Genomic DNA, 10,340 nt, shown 5'->3' with positions numbered 1-10,340 from the left:
TGAGAGTGGGGGTTTTTCCCAAAAAAAGATTGTGTGTGTTTGTGTATGAGTGTTTTGTCTGCATGTATGTATGTGTTTAGTGCCTGCAGAAATCTGAAGAGGGCGTAGGACTGGGGTTACAGAGGGATGTGAGTCACTGGGTGACCGCTGCGAACTGTACCTAGGTCCTCTGCAAGAGCAACAAGTACTCTTAACTGCTGAGCCATCTCTTCAAATCCTGAGACTCTTTGGAGGTGTTTCTAGGTGAAGGCAAGTGTCTTAGTTAGGGTTTTACTGCTGTGAAGAGACACCATGACCAAAGCAAGTCTTATAAAGGACAACATTTAGTTGTGGCTGGCTTACAGGTTCAGAGGTTCAGTCCAGTATCATCAAGGCGAGAAAAAGAACATGGCAGCATCCAGGCAGGCATGGTGCAGGAGGAGCTGAGAGTTCTACATCTTTATCTAAAGGTTGCTAACAGAATACTGATTGGTAGGCAACTAGGAGGAGGGTCTTAAAACCCAAGCCCACAATGACACACCTACTCCAACAGGGCCACACCTCCTAATAGTCCCTGGGTCAAGCATATACAACCCATCACATCAAGTTAGTAGTAGAAACTAACTGTCACAGGTATATTCAGAGATGAGGCCATTGTTAAGCATACACCTGTGACTGCACTATAGACAACATTTCAACACTGGCCATTATCCTGTTGCTCTTGAGATAGACTGTGTCCCCCTCACAATTTGTGTGTTGAAACCTACTCTCAATACAGTGGTATCAAGAGGTGGAGACTTTGAGATATGCTTAATTAGGTCTTGGAGGTGGAGCCACCAGGAATGAGATTAGTGCCTTTGTGAGAACCTCAGGACCGCAGGGCGAGGTGACACACACCTTTAATCCCAGCACTTGGGAGGCAGAGACAGGTGGATTTCTGAGTTCGAGGCCAGCCTGGTCTACAAAGTGAGTTCCAGGACAGCCAGGGCTATACAGAGAAACCCTGTCTCAAAAAAAAAAAAAAAAAAAAAAGGGAGGGAGGGAGAGAGAGAGAGAGAGAGAGAGACCCCTCAGGACTGCTGGCATGGTTGAGCAGTTTAAGGGGCTTGCAGCCAAACCTAACAACCTGATCCCAATCCCTGGGATGCTCATGGTAGAGGGATAGAACTGACTCCTGAAAGTTGCCCTCTGACCTCCATACTCATGTACATGCATGCACATGTACAGAAGAAGCACAATAATATAAATAATATGTACACATGTACACATAAAATAAAGTAATAAATAAGCAAGTATTTAAAATAACAGCTGTAGAAAAATGTCTTCACCAAATTGTGCAATATGAAGAGGCAGTATCTTTCCCGCTTCCTTCTAGGTTGGCCTGCCATGGAGAGAAGCCCAGATCTCCTGGAGGAGTGGATAGGGTCAGAAATTGAGTGGAGTACTGTACTGTCTGGTTTTCTGTGTCAACTTGACACAGCTGGAGTTATCAAAGAGAGAGGAGCTTAGAGGAAATGCCTCCATGAGATCCAGCTGTAAGGCATTGTCTCAATTAGTGATCAAGGTGGGAGGGACCATTGTGGGTGGTGCCATCCCTGGCCTGGTAGTCTTGTCTTCTATAAGAAAGCAAGCTGAGCAAGCCAGAGGAAGCAAGCCAGTAAGTAACATCTGTCCATGGCCTCTGCATCAGCTCCTGCTTCCTGATCTGCTTGAGTTCCAGTCCTGACTTCCTTTGGTGATCAAGAGCAGTGTGGAAGTATAAGCTGAACAAACCCTTTCCTCCCCAACTTGCTTCTTGGTCATGATGTTTATGTAGGAATAGAAACCCTGACTATGCCGGGCAGTGGTGGTGCATGCCGTTAATCCCAGCACTTGGGAGGCAAAGGCAGGTGGATTTCTGAGTTCAAGGCCAGCTTGGTCTAACAGAGTGAGTTCCAGGGCTACACAGAGAAACCCTCTTAGAAACCTTCCCCTCCCCCCCCCAAAAAAAACCTGGCTAAGACAAGTACACTGGTACACAGTACTCTACCCACACATCCAGAAATGGGCTGGAGCACACAGATGCTGGAGAACACAGATCAGAAGTGATTCAGAGAGGGACTCGCTCCTCCCTGGAAGCGTGAACCCTCCAGAGATGGCTTTGCTGCTGTGGGATGCTGTAGTGAAGTATGTAGATTTGGTGGCGTATAAACATTTCTTTCTCACAGATCTGAGGCTGGGAGGGTTTCCATGGTGCAGAATGTGGACACAGGAACTCTCTTGGACATTAACTTTTACTGGGGTGTGTGTGTGTGTGAGAGCCATACGTGTGCAGGTGCCTAGGGAAGCAGAAGAGGGCATTAGATTCCCTGCAGCTGATGTAAGCAATCCAGTGTGGATGCTGGGAACTGAACTTAGGTCCTCTGGAAGAGAAGTAAGCACTCCTAAGCACGGAGCCAGAACTCCAGCACCTGGGACTGCCTTTGTGAGGGCACTAATATCGTTCATGAGGGCTCCACCCTCATAGCCCAATCCCACCTCAAAGACCCCACTCTCCCACCCAGGTGCTGGGCGATGGCTCAACAGGTTAAGTGTTGGCCACAAGAATGTGAGGAACTGGGGCTGGTGAGATGGCTCAGTGGGTAAGAGCACCCGACTGCTCCTCCAAAGGTCCAGAGTTCAAATCCCAGCAACCACATGGTGGCTCACAACCATCCGCAACGAGACCTGGTGCCCTCTTCTGGAGTGTCTGAAGACAGCTACAGTGTACTTACATATAATAAATAAATCTTAAAAAAAAAAAAAAAAAAAAAAAAAAAAGAATGTGAGAAACTGAGTTCAAATCCCCAGTGCCTACCTAAGGATATGTGTACCATAGTCATCTGTAATATGAGTGCCCCTAGGGTCTTCTTGGAAGTTTACTGTCTAGCCTGGTGTTTGCAGCAGAAGATGGTGAGAGTCAATGCAGCATGTTTTCCTCTGTCTTCTACATGGGCATCATGGCGTACATACACCAAAACACAGACACACACACCCCTGCTCCCATCTGAGACTGCATTTCCCACTCTGTAATTGGGAAGAGGATGCCTGACTCCCTTGAGTATGTTTGTCAGGCATGTAAGGAGGAAGCAAGAACACTCCAACTCTCTCACTCCCTGAGGCGTCTATGACAGGGTCCTAAAGAAGACACCTGAAGGAGAGCCCTCCTGTTTCCAGGCATAGAGTGCTTCCTTCCATGGCACTTCATTATCCCCGGCTGTTCCTCTCCCCAGTGACCAGAGCAGATGCGCTAAAATGTATGGCGTGAAGGCTAAGACAGAGTCACCAACTGTGAGTGTGTGGGAGATGGGCTCTGATGGGCTGTGCTTCTGTAGTATAACTTGAGGTTGACAACAATGTTGCCTCCACTGTATTCTTTCTGTTGAAGATGGCTGCTATCCAGGGTGTTTGGGGCTGATTTTTTTCTATTTCGCTTATTTATGTCCTGAGAGCCATGGGGATCTTCATTGGGATTCTGTTGAGGCTGTAGACTGGTTATTGGTTATTGGCTATTGGTTATTGGTTATTGGTAGGATGGGCAGTGTTAACTCTTCTAACCCATGACCTTGAAAGATCTCTCAATCTTCTAGAGCAGTGGTTTTCACCCTGCCTAAAGCTGTGAGCCTTTAACACAGTTCCTCATGTTGTAGTGCCCCCCAACCATAAAATTATTTTTGTTGCTACTTCATAACTGCATTTTTGCTACTGCTATGAACTTTAATGTAAATAAATATCTGTGTTTCCCGACAGTCTTAGGCGACTCCTGTGAAAGAGTCGGTGAATCTCCAACGGGGTAGAGACCCACAGATTGAGAATTTTAAAGCTTTCTTTATAGAGGTCTTTTACTTCTTGGTTAGGTTTGTTTCTTTTTATTTTTCTTGAAGCTATGGCGAATGGGAATTTTTTTTTAAAGATTTATTTATTTGTTTATTTATTTAATGTAAGTACACTGTAGCTGTCTTCAGATGCACCAGAAGAGGGTATCAGATCTCATTACGGGTGGTTGTGAGCCACCATGTGGTTGCTGGGATTTGAACTTCGGACCTTCGGAAGAGCAGTCGGGTGCTCTTACCCACTGAGCCATCTCACCAGCCCCCGGGAATGTTTTAATGATATTTTTTCTCAAGATGTCTGTCAGTTTTGTAGATAAGGAAAGAAGGCGATAGATTTTTATAGGTTGATTTTGTATTCTGCCACTTTGCAAAATGTGTTTGTAGGTTCTAGGTTTTTGTTTTTGTTTTGGTTTTTTTTTGGGGGGGCGTTGTTTGTTGTTTTGTTGTTGTTGTTGTTTGGTTTGTTGTTTTTGGTTTTGGTAGAGTCATTGTTAGGGTCAGTTACATATAGAATCCGATTATCTGCAAGTAGGGATCTACAATTTCTTCTTTTCCTACTTGGATCATTTTATTTCCTTCTCTTGTCTTACAGCATAGCTGGGATTTCAAGTATTATACAGAATAGGTACGGAGAGAGTGGATACCCTTGTCTTATTCCCGATTTTAGTGGAAATCTTCAAGTTTTTCTCTATTTAACATAACTTAAGCTGTAGGATTTTAATATATAGCCTTTATTATGTTAAGATGTGTTTTGTGTAGTAAGAATTTTAATTTCAGGCAGTAGCGGCTGAAGTTTGGCCAGGCAATTCCGGGGTGGCATCGTGGAACTGAGCGAGCCAGTGTTGGAGCTCCAGGCGCGGAGGCAAGCGGGGCGGTAAGGTGCGCACCAAGGCCAAGTCGCGATCGTCGCGCGCGGACCTGCAGTTCCCCATGGGCCCTGGGCCGCGTTCACCGGCTGCTGCGGAAGGGCAACTATGCGAAACCCGATGGGTGCGGGAGCGCCCGTGTACCCGGCGGCGGTGCTGGAATGCCTCCAGATCCTGGAGCTGGCGGGCAACGTGGCCAGGGACAACAAGAAGACGTACATCATCCCTCGCCACCTGCAGCTGGCCATCCACAACGACCAGGAGCTCAACAAGCTGCTGGGCCTTGTGACCATCGCGCAGGGCGGCGTCCTGACTAATATCCAGGCCGTGCTGCTGCCCAAGAAGGTGAAGAGCAAGTGCAGAGCCTACCACAGTCCGCAGCCAATAAAGTCGGTGAAGAGAGAGAGACAGAGAGAGAGACAGACAGACAGACAGAGACAGAGAGAGACAGACAGAGAGAGAGACAGAGAGAGAAAAGAAAAGAAAAAGAATTTTAGTTTCTTTTTAAAAAAAGATCCAGTTATGTTATGTAAATATGTTTTGTTTTAATCTTAGATGTGAGATATGGGGCTGTTTCAGTTTGTCCACAGCTGTAAACCATGATTGTCTCGTGCTCTAGGAGTGTGATTTGTGCTAGCTGCAAATTTAATTAGTTTAATTCTGTGGACTCTGGAGAGGGAATAAATGCTAGAGCCCCAAGAGGAGCAGGAGACACTGGGAGAAGAAGAGGGAGGAGGGGGAGGAGGAGAAGAAGAAGAGGGGAGAGGAGAAGGGGAAGGAGAGGGAGAAGGGGGTGGAGGAAGAAGAGGAGGAGAAGGAAGAGGAGGAGGAAGAAGAGGAGGAGGAGGAAGAAGAGGAGGAGGAAGAAGAGGGAAGAGGAGAAGGGGAAGAAGAGGGAGGAGGGGGAGGAGGAGAGGAAGAAGAGGGAAGAGGAGAAGGGGAAGGAGAGGGAGAAGGGGGTGGAGGAAGAGGAGGAGGAGGAGGAAGAAAAGGAGGAGAAGGAAGAAGAAGGGAGGAAGAAGAGGGGAAAGAAGAAGAGGGAGAAAAAGGAGGAGGAGGAGGAAGAGGAGGAGGAAGAGGAGGAGGCGGCCGCTGCTGCACCTGGCTGCTGTTGTTGCGGTTTCTCCAGTGTTGCTGGGCAAAGGGATGGGGAGCTGGAGGTCTCCTGACAATGAGGATTGGACTCGCCCCAAAGAACTCAATCAGCAGGAAGCAACCTAAAGAGCTATAGCCGTCTTTCCTTTCTAACCTCTTTCTCTCCTGCCCAGCACTGGAGGGTTGGAAGGAGTTAGGGTGGGATAAAGGTTGGAAGGGTGAGGTATAACAACCCACTAAAATATCTCAAAAAAGCATGCCAACAATTTTGCCTACTGCTGAATCTTCTGTAGAGACGTTGGAGTCTGCCAAGGGCTTTTTCTTCATCTGTAGTGATGATCATGTGATTTCTATCTTTTGAGTCCACTTATAGGATGTATGAAGGCCTAGTTTTTTTGTTTTTTTTTTTCAAAACCTACTTTAGGGGCTGGCGAGATGGCTCAGTGGTTAAGAGCGCCAACTGCTCTTCCAAAGGTCCCGAGTTCAAATCCCAGCAACCACATGGTGGCTCACAATCATCTGTAACAAAAATCTGATGCCCTCTTCTGGAGTACCTGAGGACAGCTACAGTGTACTTACATATAATAAAAATAAATAAACCTTTAAAAAAAAAAACCTACTTTAATAAGGGTTCTCAGACACATTGACCTCCCTTCTAGCCCACCACCCAAAGGTAAGGGGGAAAGATGGTAAATAGGTCAGGGGGACGTGGACCTGTTTAGTAGTAGTTCTTTGGGGCGATTCCAATCTCCATTGTCAGGATACCAGCAGTCCAGTTCAGTAGTGTCAAGATACCAAACATGACTCAGCAGTGGTAGCACAACCCAGCAGAAACGACCAGGCCTCTGCTGAATCAGCATGAGTCAGCAGGAGTGACCAGAACCAGCCAGGACACCAGAAGTTCTCTATCATGCCTTCCTCAAAGAGCAGCCTTTGGATGAACACTTGCAAGTGTTCTTTTCTATTTTACTAAATAATTTGAGAAGCGTTGTTTGTACCTCCTGCTACAGCTGTACTTGGTAATAGGAACGAGTAACTAAAGTGGTACTGGTTTGGAAAGCATGAAGGGGTTATGAAGAGCAGCTGAGGCTTGGCTCTGTGAGAGGCTGTGGAAGGCCATTGGTGAAGGTACAGCCTCAGTTGAAGTTGATGGCCCAGGACTGAAGGGGTTAGGCAAAGGATTTGAGGCTTGGCAGCATGAAGCGAGCCTATGAGAGGCTATTGGTGAAGCCTATTTGGAGTGTAACACCCCAGTGTATTGGAGATGTCAGTACCATGGGATGATCACCAAGAACAGCAGCCGTAGTGGAGTGGATCAACCTGAGCTTAGTGTGCTACAGAGGGCAGAGCTGGAGAAGTAATGCCAGCCCTTAGGAGGAGTCCAAAAGATCAAGCGGAATCCCAGACACTGAAACAAGAAGCTGTAAAATTGAAATTGCCTTGGAGACTCAAAGATGTTAAAGATGCCAGAGCCATGGGATACATGGTGAGGAAAGCTGCTAACAGGGAGTGGAACCAGCCCAGGAGAAAGCAGTTTGTTGTAGTCAACAAAGATGAAAAAGGAGTGGAGATCTGAAGACCGCTTTGACATCAGCCATGGAGATGCAGAGTTTGGAATTTGCCCAGCTGGTCTCCTGTCTTTCTTTGGGGATTGCAGTTAAGTGATTGGATGAATCTCAGAAGAGACCCTGAACTTTGGACTTTTAACATTGTTGTGACTGCTATATACTATGAGGACTTTGAAAGTTGGACTAAATGCATTTTGCATTACTATGCTATGTTTAAGTATGGCCCCCATAGACTCTTGTGTTTGAACAAATCTATGGGGGCCTGGGAGTGGAATGTGATGGTTTGTATATTCTTGGACCAGGGAGTGGCACCATCTGAAGGTGTGGCCTTGTTGGAATAGGTGTGACCTGGTTGGAATGGGTATGTCACTGTGGATGTGGGCATAAGATCCTCACCCTAGTTGCCTGGAAGTCAGTCTTCCACTAGCAGCCTTTGGATGAAGACATAGAACTCTCAGCTCCCCCTGCACCATGCCTGCCTGGATGCTGCCATGCTCCCACCTTGATGATAATGGACTGAACCTCTGAACCTGTAAGCCTGCCCAATTAAATGTTGTTTTTTATTAAGAAGAAGAAGAAGAAGAAGAAGAAGAAGAAGAAGAAGAAGAAGAAGAAGAAGTGACAATCAGTGAAGACACAGGACCAATGAAGCTTCTCAAAGCTAGCTATTGCAAGCCCCCCATCACTGTCCGCTGAGTCCTATCTATACTCTCTCCAAACATCACATGTCCTCTCACGGGTTTTGCCTCAGCAAAACATCTGGTGAATCTGCTTCGGTGAAACACCACGGGAGTCTGCACCACATGACACAACCAGAAACTTGCCCTTCAGATGTATTCCATTTATAAATCTGAGCATTTCAAATCATCCCTCTGTCTCTGGACTAAAGCTAACTTGATCAGGGCAATGGTGTTTGATGTGCTCCTGTGCTGGGTTTATACTTATCTTATTGAAAACTTCTACACTCATATATATCAGAGAAATGGACCTATAATTTTCTCTCTTGTTGCCTTTATCTGATCTTGACCTCAAAGTAATACTGGCTCTGTTAAAGGAATTTGCAAGTGTTCTTTTCTATTTTACTAAATAATTTGAGAAGTGTTGTTTTTGCCCATGTGGTGAAAGAAGGTGAAGAGCCCCATGTGGAGGCCCGAGGTGGGAACCTGAGGCCTCTCCAGTCCGCTGCTGCCAAGGATGCACCACCCGCCTGTCTCACTTGCTGCGCTGCGGGTGTGGAGGAAGAGTGAACGTGTTAAGACCGGAAAGATGGTGAACTATGTATGCCTGGGCAGGGCGAAGCCAGAGGAATGGGGCGAAAGACGAAACGAAACATCTAGTAGCAGGTTCCCTCCGAAGTTTCCCTCAGGATAGCTGGCAGTCTCTCTCACAAGGAAAGGACCCACCGTTTCATCCTGTAAAATGAATGATTAGAAGTCTTGGGGCGGAAACGATCACAACCTATTCCCAAACTTTAAATGGGTAAGAAGCCCAGCTCGTTGGCGTGAAGCCGGGCGTGGAATGCAAGCGCCTAGTGGGCCACTTTTGGTAAGCAGAACTGGCGCTGCGAGATGAAGAAGACATGGGTTAAGGCACCCCATGCCGTTGCTCATAAGAGTCTGATAGAATCCTTCAAGGAATCCATCTGGGCTTGGTGGCACATGCCTTTAATCCCAGCACTTGGGAGGCAGAGGCAGGTGGATTTCTGAGTTCGAGGCTAGCCTGGTCTACAGAGTGAGTTCCAGGACAGCCAGGGCTACACAGAGAAACCCTGTCTCGAAAAACCAAAAAAAAAAAGGAATCCATCTGGGCCTGGACCTTAGTCAGAAGGGTTGAACGTTTTCTGTTTCGTTTCTTTGTTTGTTTGTTTGAGAGACAGGTTCTTACTCTGTAGCTCTGACTCTGCCTGCCTCTGCCTCCAGAGTGCTGGGATTAAACGTGGGATTAATCCACCACTCACCTCTGGTTGTGGATTTTTTACATTGTTGCTGCTTCAATTCATTGTTTTGTCTACAGAATCTGTGGATCTGTCTAAATCAGTGATTCTCAACCTTTCTAATATTGCAGTCCTTCGAGCTGCGGTGACCCCCAACAGAACACTATTTTTGTTGCTATGTCGTAACTGTAATTTTGTGTCTTAAATCATAACATCAATATCTGTGTTTTCTGATTATCTCAGGAGACCTCTGTGAAAGGGTTGCTTGTTACCCTCCTCCAAAGGAGTTAAGACCCACGTAGCTTGAACCACTGATGTAAATTATTTAACTCACCCTGGTTCAGCTTTGGTAGGTCATGTGCCCCTAGAAACTCATTCTCCCTCTGGACTTTCGACTCTCTTCTGTTGTTCCATCTTTCTATTTGGGACAGCATCTCAGTCTGCTGCCCAGACAGGCCTTGAATTCACAGCTATCTCTCTGGCTCAGCCTCTCAGGTGCAACCGTTACACTACGCGCATGAGCCAGGATGCCTGGCTGGTGTGGAAAGTGGATGAAGCGCTGAAGAAAATGCGTGTCATTTACCTAAGCATCGACAAGTCCCAGACTCCAGTGCAGCCCCTGCCTGGGCAAGGTCTTCCCAAGGTCAGAATACAGATATTGATGAAGGGTGACTTTTAATTACAAACAGTCAGGGCTTGTCGCAGCTCCAAAGACTCCAGCTGCCTCTTCTTTGGTGACTCTTCTCTAGCGACTACATGATCACGACCCATGAGACTGCTCCCCTACAGGGAGCTACTGCAGAGATTAACTAACCCACCTCCTCCTGTTTATGCCTTATGTAATAAACAGTCTTCAGTATTCAGCCTGCTGCGGTGTCCAGGTATCCATGTGGCCCCGCCCAGTCACGTGACCGGACCAGCCCCGCGTTAGTTACTTGCGTATCCTTCTTACTCTCCGGCCTCTCCCCGTTAGGTTTCTAGGACGCTGCCACGTGGCTGCATCAGGCTTGTGTGTCTGTTTCCGTATTTTTTATTTTTTATTTATTCT

At 46.9% G+C, this 10,340-nt stretch overlaps 1 pseudogene; it reads left to right on the top strand.

The window, feature by feature from the left end:
- Window positions 1-3,124: 3,124 nt before the first annotated feature.
- Window positions 3,125-10,105, top strand: LOC110294991 (histone H2A.J-like; annotated as a pseudogene).
- Window positions 10,106-10,340: the final 235 nt, after the last annotated feature.

Source organism: Mus caroli, unplaced genomic scaffold, assembly GCF_978045245.1.
Source record: "Mus caroli unplaced genomic scaffold, Mus_caroli_1 scaffold_4, whole genome shotgun sequence".
In the NCBI taxonomy this organism is placed as follows: domain Eukaryota; kingdom Metazoa; phylum Chordata; class Mammalia; order Rodentia; family Muridae; genus Mus; species Mus caroli.
Note: the sequence above shows the minus strand (reverse complement) of the source record. Positions and strands in the feature narration are given on the sequence as shown.